We start from the raw sequence: 17,756 nt of genomic DNA, 5'->3' as shown, positions 1-17,756 counted from the left end.
CAATGTCGTTTAAGTTTGCAATTTTTTATTTTTTCGTGTGTAATTCACACAATGTGAGTAAATTACACAATGTCGTGGTATTAATATTATAAAATAAAACGGTTTCTTAAATAAAAAAAACATCAAAGAGAATTATTTAAACCCCACCATCTCTCAATCCTATCGAAGTTTATAATTTCCAAATTTTTTTATTTTTTCATGAGTAAATTACACAATGTCGTTTAAGTTTGCATGTTTTCTCATAAGTATAGTCCCTGTATGTAGCCTTGAACGCAAACGGTCCTTAGATTGGATGTCCGTCTAAAGCAACGTTATGCCATGCACATAAAGGTACTTTAGCCATTTCACATAAAGAATGACTCTCTCTCTCTCTCTCTCTCTCTCTCTCTCTCTCTCTCTCCACATCGTCTTCTTCCCTGTTTTAATTTCATCTCGTTCTTACATATTAAGAATGGACGGTATTGTATGCGGGGAAGGCGGCGGGAAAACTCCCGCAGTGCGAAACACCGCACCGTTGGTGAAGGGTGAGGGTGGGGATGTCGCATTCTCACTCCTCTTCCAATTGGTTGTTTATTTTTATTTTTATTTTTGATTCAAACAGCTATGTAACCGTTATATATATATATATATATATATATATATATATATATATATATATATATATATATATATTTATTTCTTTTGTCATACTATATATAATTTTTTTCTTTTATCATACTCTTACACTTTCTTAAGCTCTAGAGATTATCCCGACACCCTTGATTCCATACCCGAGCCCCGACAAAGGTTTTACGCTACTGAGATCCCCGAGAAATCCGAAGACGTAGCTGTCCGCAGTCGAAGTTCTGCTCGATTCTAGTCTCACTCTCTTCAAACCAAACAAGTGACTGCATACCCCTACATTCTCACGTCTTTTGTGGTTTTAAGGGGGGGTGGGGAATACAAGTGCAATACAAGAAAACTCATCGTTTTCTACAGATTTAAATACACCACCTATATATTTATAAATATTAAACAACTTCTACATCAACGTATAAACTATATACAATGTTAGTATTACGTCAAATTTTCATCACCAAATGGTACACATTTTCAGAAAAACTATAACGGGTATAGTATACAAGCTATTCATTACATCTTTACGTAAGCATTGTGAAAATGAAATACTTTCATCTACATGAAATATAGACTTTTCTTTCATAAAATCTAGGGTAAATTACACCATTCGTCCCTCGTGCACATGCCAGAAAGCGTGTTTAGTCCCTATTTTCAGAAATTAACTCGGATAGTCCCTCGTTCGTTAAACGTGCACGTTTCGTCCCTATAGACATAAAAAGACAATTTTGCCCTTATTTATTTCTTTTTTAATTTTCTTCTTATTTGTTTATTATTTTTAGATTAAAAAAAACAATAAATAAACATACATGAACCTACCCCTCCCCGCTTCCCCCTCCTACGTATTCCTCTACGTTTTTCCCCCATTCTTCGGCCACTCCCAACGCCGACAAAGCCCCATCAGCCCTACCTTCACCTTCACTTAAACGCGATAAACCAAAATCGGACCATTCGATCTTCATCCTCCTCCAATCGCCTCTATCAAACCCTAGAACTCAAGAAGGAACTGTACATGGAATCATCAACAGCACCACCATCGCCGGTGGAATCATCAACAACACCACAATCACCACCACCATCTCATATCTCCACTTAACCCTAAGTCGCCTCTCATTTTAATTGTTCTCAATTTGCAGCAAATTAGAATATCGAAAAGAGAGAAGTAAGTTGCGATTGATCCTTTCCCCAATTTCCTTTCTACTTCTTTGAATTTAATCGGTCATCTCTCTCACTTTGTCTCATAGACTGCTAGCACCTCCTGCAATCACCACCGGTCATTACTTAAACCTCAAAAAATGAAACCTGAACCTGCAAATGAAACCAAACTAAACCCTAAACTTATAAATCGAAGATGATGGAGATTTAGATCGGAGAAGCGGGTTCTGATCGAGCCAAAAAAATCTAAACACAATTGGTGCAAATCAGAATTTTCATTCTTATCATACCTTGTTCGAATGGTGCAGGTTGTACGAAGGTGGTTCCGACTGTGGTGGGTTTTCCAATTTTGAAGGTATGGTTTAAATTGGGTGTTGGTACGGTTTGTGATGATGAACAGGGGTGCAACAAGGGTGTCCGATGGTGATGTAACCCGAAAATGGAGGAGGTAGGAAGCTGGTGGTGGGTTTTAAGGTGTTATAAGGTATATGTTTGACGAAGAAGGTTTGAATTGGGAAGTTGGCGATGGATGTATGGTGTTTGAGAGATACAGGTGGTGTTCATCCGATGATTTGTTGGGGGTGGGGGCATGAAATGGGGCCATATTGTTTTTTCTTTTATTTTTAAATTAAAAAATAATAATTATAACATTAAGTAAAATTGAAAAGAAATATAAAAGGGCATAATTGTCATTTTAGGTCTCGCAAGGGATGTAGCTCGCAAATTAAAACTAATGAAGGATGTAGCATGCAACTATTAACCAAATGAGGGACGGTCCGAGTTAATTTTTAAAAATAGGGACTAAACACGCTTTCTGGCATGTGCACGAGGGACGAATGATGTAATTTACCCTAAAATCTATTAATACTAAGTGTTGTGAGAAATTAAACTTCAACGTACTCGCAAGTAACCACTTGGGTTGTGGTGACTTGGTAAGGCATGTGGAAGATATGGTGGATAACCTATCGACCCATGTTCAAATCCTAGCACCACTCAGCCCTTGTGGCCATAGAGGTTCGCCTGCAGTGACTCTAGGGCATGAGGTAAAGCTTTATGTTTGCAGCGTGGGATTAGTCAGTGCGCGAAAGCTGGCCCGGAAACCCTCGTTAGGGAAGTTGCCTTTCCAAAAAAAAAAAAAACGTACTCGCAAGTACGCATTTCAAGCCCTGTATTATGAACCATAATCTCTTGGAGGGAGAGCGTGATATTTGTGTATAGATCTATATGGGATTAACAATCCCGCACCTAAACTGTTAGCTACAGTTAAACCGGCAGGTCCGGGGTGACAAACATCGTAACACTGCAACGACTGAAGAATGTTGTTAAAGGCAGTTTGGGTCAATAGCAAGGTTATAAAACTCACAAGGAAGTATTAAATAAGTATGATTTATGAGATTCTTGAATGCATTCAGTAAATACATATTTTGAGCATAAATTCACTTTCATCATTTGAGCACAAAAGATACTATTGCACTTCAGCCTTTAGAACTTTTTCAAGCTATGGAAAGGAAATATTGGATTTTCTGGAAAACATATTCATTTATTTTTACTAAAAGACATACAAATTTCAGTACAAAAACGCTTATGAACTCACCAACTTTATTGTTGACACTTTTTGAAAACTACTTGTATTTCTCAGGGAATCAGTAATAAAGCTAACCATCAGTTTTTGGAGAAGGAACGCTACGGCGTCTATTATCAAAACATTTTAAATCATCATATTTGTAATATTCTTTTGAAACATGTATTACACACAAACAATGTAAATTTTTGTTATATATATATATGATGGTTGTGTTTACTTTCTTTAGAATATTCAACTGTTATGATACTACGTGAGGTCACCCACCCCCGAATATTTCTGCCATTATGGTTTGGGGGTGTGACAGATTGGTATCAGAACATTGTTTATAGTGAACTAAGTATATCGAACCACATAAGATATACAAACTATAAATGCAAAGGGACCAAAAACCCTTTGACAAAACGTTTTTATAAACAATACTTTTAATAAATTAAAGTGATATATCATTTTCATTTTCTTTCTATTTAAAAGTATAAGTACACACATGCAACGGTCTCGTATCATAGCAAAGTTTTATAAAAAGTATTAAGGCAAGTTGCGACAGTACAACTAGGCCTTGGGGTATGTAATCAAGTCGAGAATAAATATAGCCTGATCAACTATATTTATCCTGGATGTGACCAATGTATGTCGAGGAATGGTCGTAGTGAGCAACAAGTCAAAAACTTACCAAATAAAAAAATACTAGAACCAAACTTACAAATTTGAAATACTATAGGAGTGTTTTAAAAACATAAGGACAATAATAATCGTGCAAACCTCAAGATTTGGTCAAATTAAAGAAGTCGTCGAATAAAATTTCCTTTTACTCCCAAGTTTTTATAAATATTTTCATACCTCTATTCTAGTACAGACGAATGGTCGGATTCCATATCCCGGGAGATCCATACTACCCGAACCAAGGTAACGGCGGATGGTTAGAAGAAGATCCGGAAGAAGACCCAGAGGAATTCGAAGAGGACGAAGAGCCTATGGAGGAGGAAGAGGAAAGTACTGATGGAACAGACTCAGAGCCGGAAGTAATCAACCCACCAGCTCCCTGATCTCCCTCAATTAGAATGGGCTACCAAGGTCCCACTCTCGTTTGGGGAAGCCATATCCACCATTAGAACCAGCAACAGGGTGTACGCCCTCCCTTTGGCATGTATCGAGTGTTCTACGACGTTAGTGGTGGAAGTACAGCCGATCGAGTTCTTCCCGTCCTTGTGGGCAAAATAGCCAACTAGACCTACCAATCGGGAGTTCAAGCGGTCCGAATTTGTGAGATCAATGCTACTGTACAAGGTAACGCCGCGGATATTCGTCGTCTGGACGGACTACACGAAGATACCCAACTCCACACAGGGACGCTTCCAAACCAAATGAAGGTAGCACTTGCAGAAATAAGAGAGATGAAGGAACAACAAGCGGTCTTAGAAAGACATTTAATGGGAGCCAAACAATCAGACACGGAGTCTAGCTCCAAACGCAAAACATGTCGCAAGTAGGACTTGCCCAGCTCCAACAATTTTGATATAGAATAGGTCCTCGAATAAATATTTTACATTCCTTAAACTTGTAATCGGAGACCTTTAGATAGGTCAAATTTTCCTAACCACGAAGAAAAATGTAACACACCGTATGTTTGACATATATATATATATATATATATATATATATATATATATATATATATATATATATATATATATATATATATAAATATATGAAAGTATTTCTTTACATACCTCTCGTAATTCATCGGATTATCTAAATTATTATCAACTTCGAAATCATTAACTAAGGTCAAAACAAATTACAAATATAATTAAACCTGTAATGCACGATTGTCAATCACTAAAAACTTATAGTCTTCATTTTTATATTTTTACCAGAACATGCCTCCCCGTAGATCAGCATGCAGAAACACAACTCCAACACCACCTCCACTACCCCCTCCAACCATGGATGCAACTACTTTTCAGGCTGCTGTAACAGCCGCCGTAACTGCAGCAGTGGGGCAAATGAGTAACAACGAGTCAGGAGGAGGAATAAACAGCTTTACAAATGTCCAAACCAAAGGTCGTTCCGAGGAATGTACTTACAAAGACTTCTCCAACAGCAAACCCATCCCTTTAAAGGAACTGGGAGAGTGATGGCTCTATCCTAATGGATAGAGATGATGAAAGTTGTGTTCGAGATATGCTCATGCCCCGAAGAAAGCAAAGTAAAATTTGCCGCCTGTACTTTCTCTGAACGAGCCCTAACGTGGTGGAATGGCCACGTTAAGTCACTAACTATGGTGGTAGCAAACTCCATGGGTTGGGAGAACCTGCAACGAATGCTACTACGAGAGTACTGCCCAAGAGGTGATATCCAGAAGCTCGAGCAGGAGCTTTGGAGCCTTACGATGGTAGGCTCGGACATCACAAGCTATACAAATAGATTCAGTGACTTGACAATACTTTTCCCAGGAATGATGATTCTGGAAAGCCAAAAGGTGGAAAGGTATATCTGGGGACTGTCACCCTAGCTTCGAGGAAGTGTGCTAGCCTCCAAACCCACAATGTTCGACAGCGCCAAGGAACTGGCACAATCTCTCGTTGACCATGGGGTCTGAAAAAGTGTCACAACCGTCGTCCCAGAACCAACCAAAGGAAGCAACAACAATGACAACAATGACAACAACAACAACAACAAGAAGTTTTGGAACAAGAGGAAAGGTCAAATTGATGGGTTTTGAGCATTCTAACACTTCCTAAGTGTACATGCAACCCTAATAACCTTGGATCTATGTTTGTCTAATTATCATGCAAAGTTGAATTCCAAGGTTATATTCCTATCTAGCATACATGGGGAACAATTTTAACTTAAAGTATAGATAGAATAACTTACCTTGTTGTTGTTTGTGTTCCTTGAAACCTTGTGAGCCTAGCACCCCAAGTGTGATGCCTCAAATGCTTCACACAACACCAAATGCTCTTGGAAGAACTTATGAGAGAACACACACTTCTTAAAAATCGGCCAAGCCCTCTTGTTTCTTAGTGTCAACCGATTTTGGTGGAGAATATGTTTCTTATATAGTGTTGACACATCTAGGGTTAAACCCTAATGTGTCATGACTCTTCATTTCCATGACCCATGGGTTTGTAACTCCCATGGAGCATCCATGGAGCATCCTATGGGTAGAACCCAACTTGATAATCCATGGAGCCTCTTAGCCCGCTATACAAGATATGGATGATTTACATAATCAACCCATATATTTAATTAGTTATCTTTTGATCACATAATTAATTCTAAATTAATTCTTGATCAAACTAATCAAATAATATTATTAATATATTAGAACTTATAATATATTAATAATCTCCAAGCGTTATTTCTCTCATTTAGTCTATCCAATTGCATGGTGCCATGCAACCCAAATGGATCATGCCGGGTCGGGTCAAGTACATACCAGAAATAGTTATGGACTTAGACACCTTATCCAACAGTCTCCCACTTGGATAAGTCTAATAACTATTACTGCAAGTATGACTTCAGGAACCGATCGACAATCGTAGCTCTTTACAAGGTTTCTCGGAACTGAGAAGATGATGATACGCCATTTAAGATAAGTGATCATATAATCCTCTGTTCTAGATATCAGTCGGACAAATACACGGAAAAATGTCTTACTTATTGTCCAACAGTCTGTTTCCCGATTTCCGATTTGTTTGACAAAGAACTTCATTGAACACATCAATTTAGTTCTGACCGGGCCCGGTACATAGGTCAAAACAAAATCATCGAGGGGCCCAGATATCAGCTTCTAATCCAAGAAGGAACATATAAACTTCGACTCATATGTTTGTTCTACTACTCATTGAGTTACACACAAGAGCGCGATTTATAACATCGAGTTACCAATGCGTTTTTCGTACAATCAATGCATAACCAACTTGTAAGTAACAAATCATATCTCTAGGTTTGAAGACTTATATGATATTACCGTCTCACGATCACTCGAGATAGAATTCCATGAAGTGATTCTAGTGAGCATGGGTTGAGTCCAATGCTCAGAACTTATGAGCACTCATGATTGTTGTAGCCTTGTCCAAGACCTCTACAACCAAACATGACAGTCTTGATTCATACCTACTTCCGACATATGACCGACTGTGGAGGTTTGAATAATATGTTATACCAAACACAAATTATTCTGGAAGTCAAAACATGCAAAAGAAATATAGTAAACGATCGACAAGAGATAGCAACACTTTACTCATAAATAAAACACTTTTTATTCATCATCAAATGTCAATTACACTTTACAAATTTCGAGGTTATCTAACTACTAAATCTAATATCATCCTTCAGCCCTATGCTCCGAGCATGCTGGAGATGCTTAACCCGAGTCAGTCCCTTCGTGAGGGGATCTGCTGGATTCTCATCTGATGATACCCTCTTTGCCACGAGGAGTCCTTCTTCGATCTGATGTCTGATGAAATGGTATTTTCTGTCGATGTGTCTGGATCTCCCGTGATCCCTTGGTTCCTTGGCTAAGGCAACAACACTTTCACTATCACAGAAAATTCCATTGGATCTTTAATAGCTGGTACAACTCCAAGGTCTCCAATGAAGTTCCTCAGCCATAACGCCTCCTTTGCCGCCTCGCTAGCTGCAATATACTCTGATTCACAAGTAGAATCTGCCACTGTCTCTTGCTTGGAACTCTTCCAAGAAATTGCTCCTCCATTTAGGGTAAAGACCCAGCACGACTGAGAGCGGAAATTATCCCTATCAGTCTGGAAGCTAGCATCACTATACCCTACAACTCTCAAGTCATCACTTCCACCAAGGGTAAGGACCCAGTCCTTAGTCCTTCGTAGGTACTTGAGAATATTCTTTACCGCAGTCTAGTGTGCCTTGCCAGGGTTCCCCTGAAACCTGCTAACCATGCTCAGGGAAAAAGCTACATCAGGTCGGGTACACGTCATAGCATACATGATCGATCCTACAGCCGAAGCATAAGGTACTCGACTCATTTGTGCTATCTCAGCCCCAGTGCTAGGGCTTTGTGTCTTACTCAATTTGGCGTTACTCTAGATGGGCAACTCTCCTTTCTTGGAGTCTTGCATTCTGAATCTCTTCAGCACCTTATCCAAGTAGGTACTTTGACTAAGTCCAATTAGTCTTTTACTCCGATCTCTCAAGATCCTTATCCCTAAAATATAGGCAGCTTCACCGAGGTCCTTCATAGCGAAACACTTTCCAAGCCAGGACTTTACTTCCTGCAGGGTTGGAATGTCGTTTCCTATGAGTAGTATGTCATCCACATACAATACCAAGAAGCTAACTATACTCCCACTAGCCTTGACATACACACATGATTCATCTTCACTCCTAGAAAAGCCAAATTCCTTGACCTTTTCATCAAAGCAAAGATTCCATCTGCGAGGTGCTTGCTTTAACCCATAAATGGATTTCTCAAGCTTACACACTCTATTGGGGTACTCGTTGCTGACAAAACCCTCTGGCTGACTCATGTAAACATCTTCAGCCAACTTTCCATTAAGGAAAGCGGTTTTGACATCCATTTGCCAAATTTCATAGTCATGAAATGCGGCTATGGCTAACAGAACCCGAATAGACTTAATCTTGGCTACCGGAGAAAAGGTCTCATCATAATCCACTCCAGGAATTTGAGAGAAGCCCTTTGCAACCAGTCTAGCCTTATAAGTGTGTACTTTACCATCCATGTTGGTCTTCTTCTTGAAGACCCATTTGCACCCCACTGTCTTACGACCTGGTACATTTTCAACCAAGTTCCAAACTTGATTGTCATGCATGGATTGTATCTTGCTATCCATAGCCTCTTTCCATTTAGCAGACTCGGGGCCTGCCATGGCTTCCTCGTAGCTGTTAGGGTCATCTTGACTTATTAGTGTCCCATCACTAATAAGTGTCTCACCTTCTGCAGTAATATGGAATCCATAGTAATGCTCAGGTGCACTCCTAACTCTCGTGGAACGCCTCAGAGGTACAGATTCGTCAATTGGCTCAACAGGAGTTTCCTCCTCAAGTTGAGGGCTAGAGTTTGAAGTTCCTTCACCACTTGATTCTTGAATTTCTTCAAGATCAATTTGCCTCCCACTGTCTCCTTGGCTTATAAACTCTCTTTCTCGAAAGACTCCTCTTCTTGCTACAAAACCCACATTGTCACTAGGTCTGTAGAAGAGGTAACCAAAGGATTGTTGTGGGTAGTCGATGAAAATACACCTCTCGCTTCGGGGTTCGAGCTTATCATGAGTCTCGCGTAGGGATGTCAAAAACCCCCGTGGAACCCCGCTCCCGTGGGATCCCGATCCCGTATGGGACTAAATTTTTAAAAAAATCGGGAGCGGGAGCGGGAGCGGGGGCAAAATTAAACCCCGCTTATTTTCGGGACCGGGAGCGGGAGTTGGTATTCCCGTCCCGTACTCCCGCGGGGCCCTGGTTGTACATTTATGTAAAAAATATATATTTAATATAAAATACATATACAAAATAGATTTTCTAATTTTAAGTGTAGGTTAGGTTTCACTTTCCCATTTTCAATTAATAAATATTGAAGAGGTAGTGAATTAATCATATATTTTTGGATATGTAAGTATTTTATATTTGTAATATTGGATTTGTCATATTTTATATTTTTAAGATTGATGGAATTGTCGTTTTGTAATATTGAATTCGTAATGTTGAATTTTTAATTGTTTAGTTTCTAAAAGATTATGTTTTAAACTTTTAAAGTTATTAAAAACAAGCTTTTTAGCCTAACACAAAGTAGTCGTTTAGCAAAAAAAACAAATTTTAAGCGGGGGAACCGGGGGAACGGGGGCGGGATCGGGGGTGATGGAGGTAACCGGGAGCGGGACCGGGGGCTATGTAAACGGGGGTGCCGGGGGCGGGACCGGGAGCGGGGGCAACAATTGATTTTGGGGGCGGGAGCGGGGCAGCTATTCCCGCTCCCGTTTGGTCCCGTTGACATCCCTAGTCTCGCGTCTCATGAAAGCCTCGCAACCCCAAATCTTGATGTGGTCTAGTTTAGGTACTTTACCAGTCCACATCTCGTGAGGAGTTTTGGGAACTTTCTTTGTAGGGACTAGATTAAGGATATGGGCGGCAGTCTCTAAGGCATACCCCCAGAATGAGATTGGTAGCGAAGCTCGACTCATCATGGAACGAACCATGTACAACAAGGTTCGATTACGCCTCTCAGCCACACCATCCAACTGCGGTGTCCTGGGAGGTGTCAATTGTGAGACAATCCCACATTCCCTTAGATAGTCGAGGAACTCTGAACTAAGATACTCACCACCTCGATCGGATCAGAGCATCTTAATGTTCCTGCCCAATTGATTCTCGACTTCGTGTTTAAATTCCTTAAACTTCTCGAAAGTCTCTGACTTATGCTTGATTAAGTAGACATATCCATATCTACTATAATCATCAGTAAAAGTCAAATAATAACGATTAGCATCCCTTGTGGCATGTTTGAATGGTCCACACACATCCGTGTGTATAAGGTCCAACAAACCTTCACCTCTTTCACACGAGCCTGTGAAGGGCGACTTTGTCATTTTTCCAAGTAAGCATGATTCGCAATTATCATCTGACTTTAGGTCAAACGACACCAAGACTCCATCCTTTTGGAGTTGGCCTATGCGCTTCTTGCTTATATGTCCAAGACGACAATGCCATAATGATGCTTTATCCAAGTTATTATTATTAGTAGAATCAATACACAAAACATTATTTCATGAATTATCTACAACAGACACAGCTTCATACACACCATCACAAGGTAATGCTTTAAAATAAAGAACATTATTAAAGAAAGCATCAATAGAACCAACTTCATTATTAAACGAAAAGGTAAACCCTTGTTTGTACAAAGCATGAAAGGAAATAATATTTCTTGCCATTCCTGGCGAGTAACAACACTTATTCAAATCTAAACTAAACCCACTACTTAGCGATAAAGTATAAACTCCAATCTTGGTGACAGGTGAAGCTTTCCTGTTCCCCATGATCAAGTTTATTCTTCCTTGCTCCACATTCTCACTTCTTCTTAGTCCCTGCAAGTCACAACAAATGTGAATACCACAACCGGTATCAAGGACCCAAGATTTTGAATGGGGTGAGTTATTAGAAATGATAGTGTAAATACCTGCATGGTTGGGTTTAACTTTCCCATCCTTCACATCCTGCTGGTACTTTGGGCAGTTTCGCTTCCAATGAGCTTTTTCATGGCAATAGAAGCATTCAGCCTCTTTTGGGTCAGAAGAAGGAGTAATGAAACCTTTCTTGGTTCCACTTGAAGAAGAGCCATCAAGGGTCCGAGCCTTGGTACCCTTCGAAGATCTCTTTCTCTTCCTCCCTCGACTTTTCCCGATTGCCAAAACCGGAGTTGAGTTTGAAGTAGGAGTGATAGCAACCGACTTCCCCTTAAGACCTGTTTCTGCAGTCTTGAGAAGTCCCTGAAGTTTGCTGAGAGTGACCTCTTCCTTATTCATGTGATATGTCATGCAGAATTGATCATAGCACGATGGTAAGGAGGGCAAAATTATATCTATTGCAAGCTCCTCAGGGAGGTTCACATTAAGTTTCAGCAATCGATCCACATATCTTTGCATTTTCTGCATGTGGCTCGTGAAGAAATCCCCGTCCTTCATCATGGTTGTTATCATGGAGCAGATGATTTCGTACCTCTCTTGTCGTGCACTTTGATGGTATCTTTCCATCAAATCTTGGTGCATTTCATAAGGGTAGAAATCTTCATAAGATTTTTGGAGTTCTGCTGTCATTGTGGCCATCATGATGCATGCTACTTTCGTAGCATCCCTTTCATGTGCCTGAAAGTCAGCGATCTCCTGAGGAGTTACAGTGGTCTCATCAATCTCCATAAGCTCCTTGTCAAGGACATATTCTTTGTCCTCGTATCGGGTAATCATCCTGATGTTTCTGATCCATTCATTGAAGTTGGATCCATCAAAGGTGACTTTCCCACACAAACTCATAAGAGTAAAGGAGCCATTAGGATTCGAGCCAGAAGCATTATTTGAAGACATCTGAAAGAGGAGAACAAGTTTAGTATAGATTTAGGAGAGTCCTTAATAAAACACCCAAATGTAATATTAAGGCTAGGATCCAATCACAATATAATATGACTTAGAAGAGGTATGCCGTAATCTAAGCTATACCATATTTGAAAGGTAGGTGAATGATGATTCACCAATTTCCACCACGAAAACCGAAATATTAGATATTAGGTTTTATAATTGGTTCTTAGAAATTCCTAGATTCTTTGAGATTCAATGAACTTTTCAAAGGCATGTTTCAATCTCGAGAGTGCCCTCCAAGTTTTGTGTGTGACAATCGTCAATCTTGAGTCAAGTTAAGTCATCAAGTCAAGCCGGTCAACTCTATTAAACCTTGTGTATTAGGGTTGGTGTTATGTTCGTATTGTAAAACTTGCTATATTAATGGGAAAACATCACTAGAGAAAAGTTTTGTGTTAAAAATTTTCCTAAGCCTTAGTACTAATCAGTGAATTAAACTGATGAAAACCATGTTGCATACTCATCGGGAATGTGTAAGATCCTTAAACAAGGCTTAACATGGTTTACGAACCATGCATTGCGGTGCCGGACACTCACAACTGTCCCACATGGATCCTCTCTCAATCGTTTTCACTCTATCTCTGTCTATGTCAAATCTCTCCTAAATCTCTCCAAGTATGTGAAATCTCTCTCAAATATCTCTCTGTATGAGAAATCTCTCCAAGAATGTCAAATCTCTCCCAAATCTCTCTAAGTAGGTGAAATCTCTCTCAAATATCTCTCTATATGAGAAATCTCTCCAAGAATGTTAAATCTCTCCCAAATCCCTCCAAGTATGTGAAAACTCTCTCAAATATCTCTTTATATGAGAAATCTCTCCAAGAATGTTAAATCTCTCCCAAATCTCTCCACGTATGTGAAATCTCTCTCAAATATCTCTCTGTATGAGAAATCTCTCCAAGAATGTCAAATCTCTCCCAAATCCCTCCAAGTATGTGAAAACTCTCGCAAATATCTCTTTGTATGAGAAATCTCTCCAAGAATGTCAAATCTCTCCCAAATCTCTCCAAGTGTGAGAAATCTCTCCCAAATCTCTCTCAAAAGTTTCCCGTAACTTTTTGGAATCATTCGGGTCATTCCGGCCCTTAACCGGGTCAAAAACGGCTTAAAACGGGGCGAAAACGAGAAAAATAGGCTTTAGGAACCGAAACCGGAATGAGAGGCTTCTTAGGACCAGAGACCGAGCCTCTGGTGGCTAAGAGAACAGAGGCCGAGCCTCTGGTGGCTAAGAGAACAGAGGCCGAGCCTCTGGCGGCTAAGAGAACCGAGACCGAACTCGCCCAGGAGGAACCGAAACCGAGAGCAAGAAGCAGGAACCGAAGGAACTGTTCACAACCGAGCGGTCGGTCCCTCTCGGTCCCTCTCGGTTCGTCCCACTCTCTGTTCGCGCCGCACTCTCGGTCCGCCTCCGCCTCTCTGCTCACTCTCTGCTCCGCCTCTCACTCTCTGCTCCGCCTCTCACTCTCTGCTCTCTTCTCACTCTCTGCCTCGCGCGCTCCTCTGTCCCCTCCCACCTCTCGGTTTCTTCCCTCCTTCTCCTCTCCTCTCGGCTCCTTCCCTTCTCTCTTCTTCTTCTCTCGGTTCCGCCTCCCTCTCTCTCTCGGTTCAGCATAAGAGGGCCGAACCTCGGCCAGGCTTCGCATTTTTGTCATTTTCAGCCCATTTTTGATATTTTTAACATTTTAAGCCCGTTTTTCGTGATTTTAAAGCGGGATTTTCTCCAGAAATTTTATTTTAACATAATAAACCCTAAATATTCATAATTTAAACATATTTTTATAAAAATCATTAATTAAATAATAAAGATTTAATGGGGGATTTATTTAAGGTAGAGTGTTGACTTTGCCTTAACTTATGACACAAGCAACCACCCCACACCCACTCTATGACCAACCATACCTCCCCACCTTACCTATGTCACTTCAATGTTCCCTTACACTCAAATTTCACTCACTCCCACGTTTTTGAGCTGGAACAAACAACCACACTCCTCATTTTCTCTCATTTCTCTCATTCCACTAAGTAACAAACACCACTTTTTCTCTCAAACTCTTCTACACAAATTTTCGAGATCCAAGGCTGATTTCAAGTGTTCTTCCACACTTAGTAAGTAAAAATTCATCCTCCCTATTACTATTTCACTTCATTCTACTCAAATCTTTGGTTGCTTACACAAACTCCCTAACTATGATGTTAGATTCTCGAAAACCTTCAAGGCATCTCCAAGTGTTCTTGAATTAAACACTTCCATTCTTCAACAATCATCTACTGAAATCACTCAAAGTGAGTTCATACCCCTACATTTTCATGATTTCTCAAGTTTTCAGGGGGTGAATACAAGTTAAAACACTAAGAACCTATCAAAATTTTTCTAACAGCCTTCATCAGAAAAGTTCAACTCCATTCACGGACTGTTTTGGGCATCTTAAATATTTTTGTTGTCAAAACTGTACAAGGTGCAAATAGTTCAAGTTTTTAGCTTTAAAATGGCTACTTGCACATCTCCATACGATTTTTTTACAATTTATGGTGATTTTTACAAAACTGCCTATCATTTCAAACAACAATCCGGACCAGTCTGTGATTATGGACTTTTTCACCCAAGTAGAGGTCATATTAATTTGTGATAAAAATTATGAGCAAACTAGACACATTTTGTGAACTCTCAGAATTTACGGATCTAATTTTTGACTTCTTATGATTTTTCTATGATTTTTCCAAAACCGGGCAGAATTGCTAAATTTTGCCAACAGCATGTAAATATCATAACACTTTGTATTATGTTGAGCAAAGTGTATAATCATAAGTTTTAGTATTTGTATGTGTTTCCTTGTTAGATTATCATTATGAACTGAAACTAAGACATTCATATTAAATATTAAATATTATTCATTCATTTTGGAACACGTATTATTAGACTATAAAAAGTATAGTTTGATAAATTCACAATACTAATACATTTCCATAAAAGAATTCATACATATTACATACATTTTAGATAAACTATAATAGGTATAGTTTATGATACATCACTCAACGCACTCGTACAAAAAGGGTACATCCATACAAGAAAGATTCATATTCACACGCATTTCACGTAAACTTGTTAACCTATGTTGTGAGACTCTCTCTCTCTCCCCGTACGTCCGAGTGCGGGATATAATTCCTGGTAGTTATAATCAGAATCTCCTTGAGGGAGAACGTGATACTTGTATATAGATCTATATTGGGTTTGACACCCCACACCTTGCTGCTAGCTACAGTGGGACCTGCAGGTCTACGGGTGACAAATGTCATTTCATTTTCGCGACGCCTGAGAAACGTTGTGGCAGGTTCACATAGTCACAGTATGATTATAGCGACTCACTTAGGGGGATAACAATTCATGAAGTTTACGGGGTTTCATAAAACCGAAGTAGGTTTTAGGTTGATAAAAGAAATTTTACTTTCCATAACATTTTAAACTCACAACATTGTTACTAAGAAACGATGATTTCTCATACACTCTAGTCTTTGGTTATAAGGCTACATTTCTCGGATTTCAAGGGAAATACCGGATTTTTCTGAAACAAACGCGACATTTACATGTGAAATACTCCTACTAAGTTTATTAATAAAAGCTTATGAACTCACCAACCTTTGTGTTGACACTTTTCAAACAACTTGTATTCACAGGAAAACACTAATCAGGTTATCAAGTGCTTTTGAGGATGGGACGTTAAGGCGTCAAACTTTTCATATTTTGACAACATATTGTAATTGATTTTGAAACATGTAATTCATACAAGTGATGTAACTTTTTCAATTATATATATGTTGGTTGTGTTTGCTTAAATTACTATTAAAATTGTGGTTATGATGCTATACATGAAGTCCTCCACCCCCGGACGTTTCCGCCATCCTCGGTTTGGGGGTGTGACAGATTGGTATCAGAGCATGGTTTATAGTGAATTAAGTATGTCAACCACATAAGATATGCAAACTATAAACACATTTGGGACTAAAAGTCTCTGATTCTTAAAGTGATTTAAAGAGTTGTACTTTTAGAAAACAAATAATTTCTTGTTTAAAAGTATACTTGCATGCATTCTATATTAGCATGGTGTCATAACTTAGGAGAACATAAATTGAAAGAGGAGGAGTCGAACATTATTAATACGCCTTAGCATGTGTAATCAGTTCTGGGAAGGATATAGCCTGATCAACTATATCCGTCCAAGAAGTAACTTACGCACACTAAGGAATAGTCGTAATGAGCGACAAATCTGAAAACCTAATAACACTCCATAAAGAACACGCTAAGAACCAAATATAAACATTTAAAAATACTATAGGAGTATTTGTACGTTTCTATAACGCCAAATTATTATTTTCCGATACGTACTTCTTAACCCCGTTTCTCGTGCAGACGACATGGCAGGATTTCACATACCCGGGGACCCCTACTTTCCCAATCAGGGAAACGCGGGATGGATCGAAGAGGAACCCGAGGAGGATCCCGAAGAGGATCCCGAGGAGGAGCCCGAGGAGGAAGACGAACAAGAGGAAGAAGAGGAAGAAGACCAAGAAGAAGAGGAAGACGACCAAGAAGAAGAGGAAGAAGAGGAAGAAGAGGAAGACGAGGAAGAAGAAGAAGGTGATGAGGTAGTCATGGTTGGGAACGAAGCGGAGGAACCACCAGAAGTATTCAACCCTCCCTACATCGCGAGGGTACCCGCGCATCGTTTTGGTTACAACGGACCTGAACCCCCTTGGGTAACAATGATCGAAAGATGGAGCCGACAACAACGCCAACGGTCACCATATGGCTACCAACGAGGTTACTATGATCTCACTCATGGTGGACCGGCTGATAGGGCTCTCCCCGTCACGATACAACGAATGGCAAGAATGGATGATCGTGGTAGGACAACGACAGATCAGGTCCGGGAGTTAAGTGCCATTGTACAGTCTACTACGGATCGCACCAGAAACCTGGAACAAGACTCCCACCACCGAGACCAACTCATTCGAGACCTTCTCGCAGCTCAAGCAGAAACAAGAGAGTATCGGGAAAGATACATGGCACTCGAAGAGAGAATGGTTGCAGCCGAACGCAAATTGGCGGAACTACAGGGCGCATCGACATCATCGCAGCCTCCGTCAAAGAAGGGTCGCAGTGATTAGAGCTCGTTGCTATTCTCCCGTCTAGGTAGTAGAATTTTATGAGTACGCGTTGGTGCTACTCCTTGTATGTAGGTCGACCCTGCGACTATGTGATTACACTATTCAAAGGG

This window comes from Lactuca saligna, chromosome 2 (genome assembly GCF_052625555.1).
Source record: "Lactuca saligna cultivar CGN05327 chromosome 2, ASM5262555v1, whole genome shotgun sequence".
Lineage (NCBI taxonomy): Eukaryota > Viridiplantae > Streptophyta > Magnoliopsida > Asterales > Asteraceae > Lactuca > Lactuca saligna.
This window is presented reverse-complemented; position numbering follows the sequence as displayed.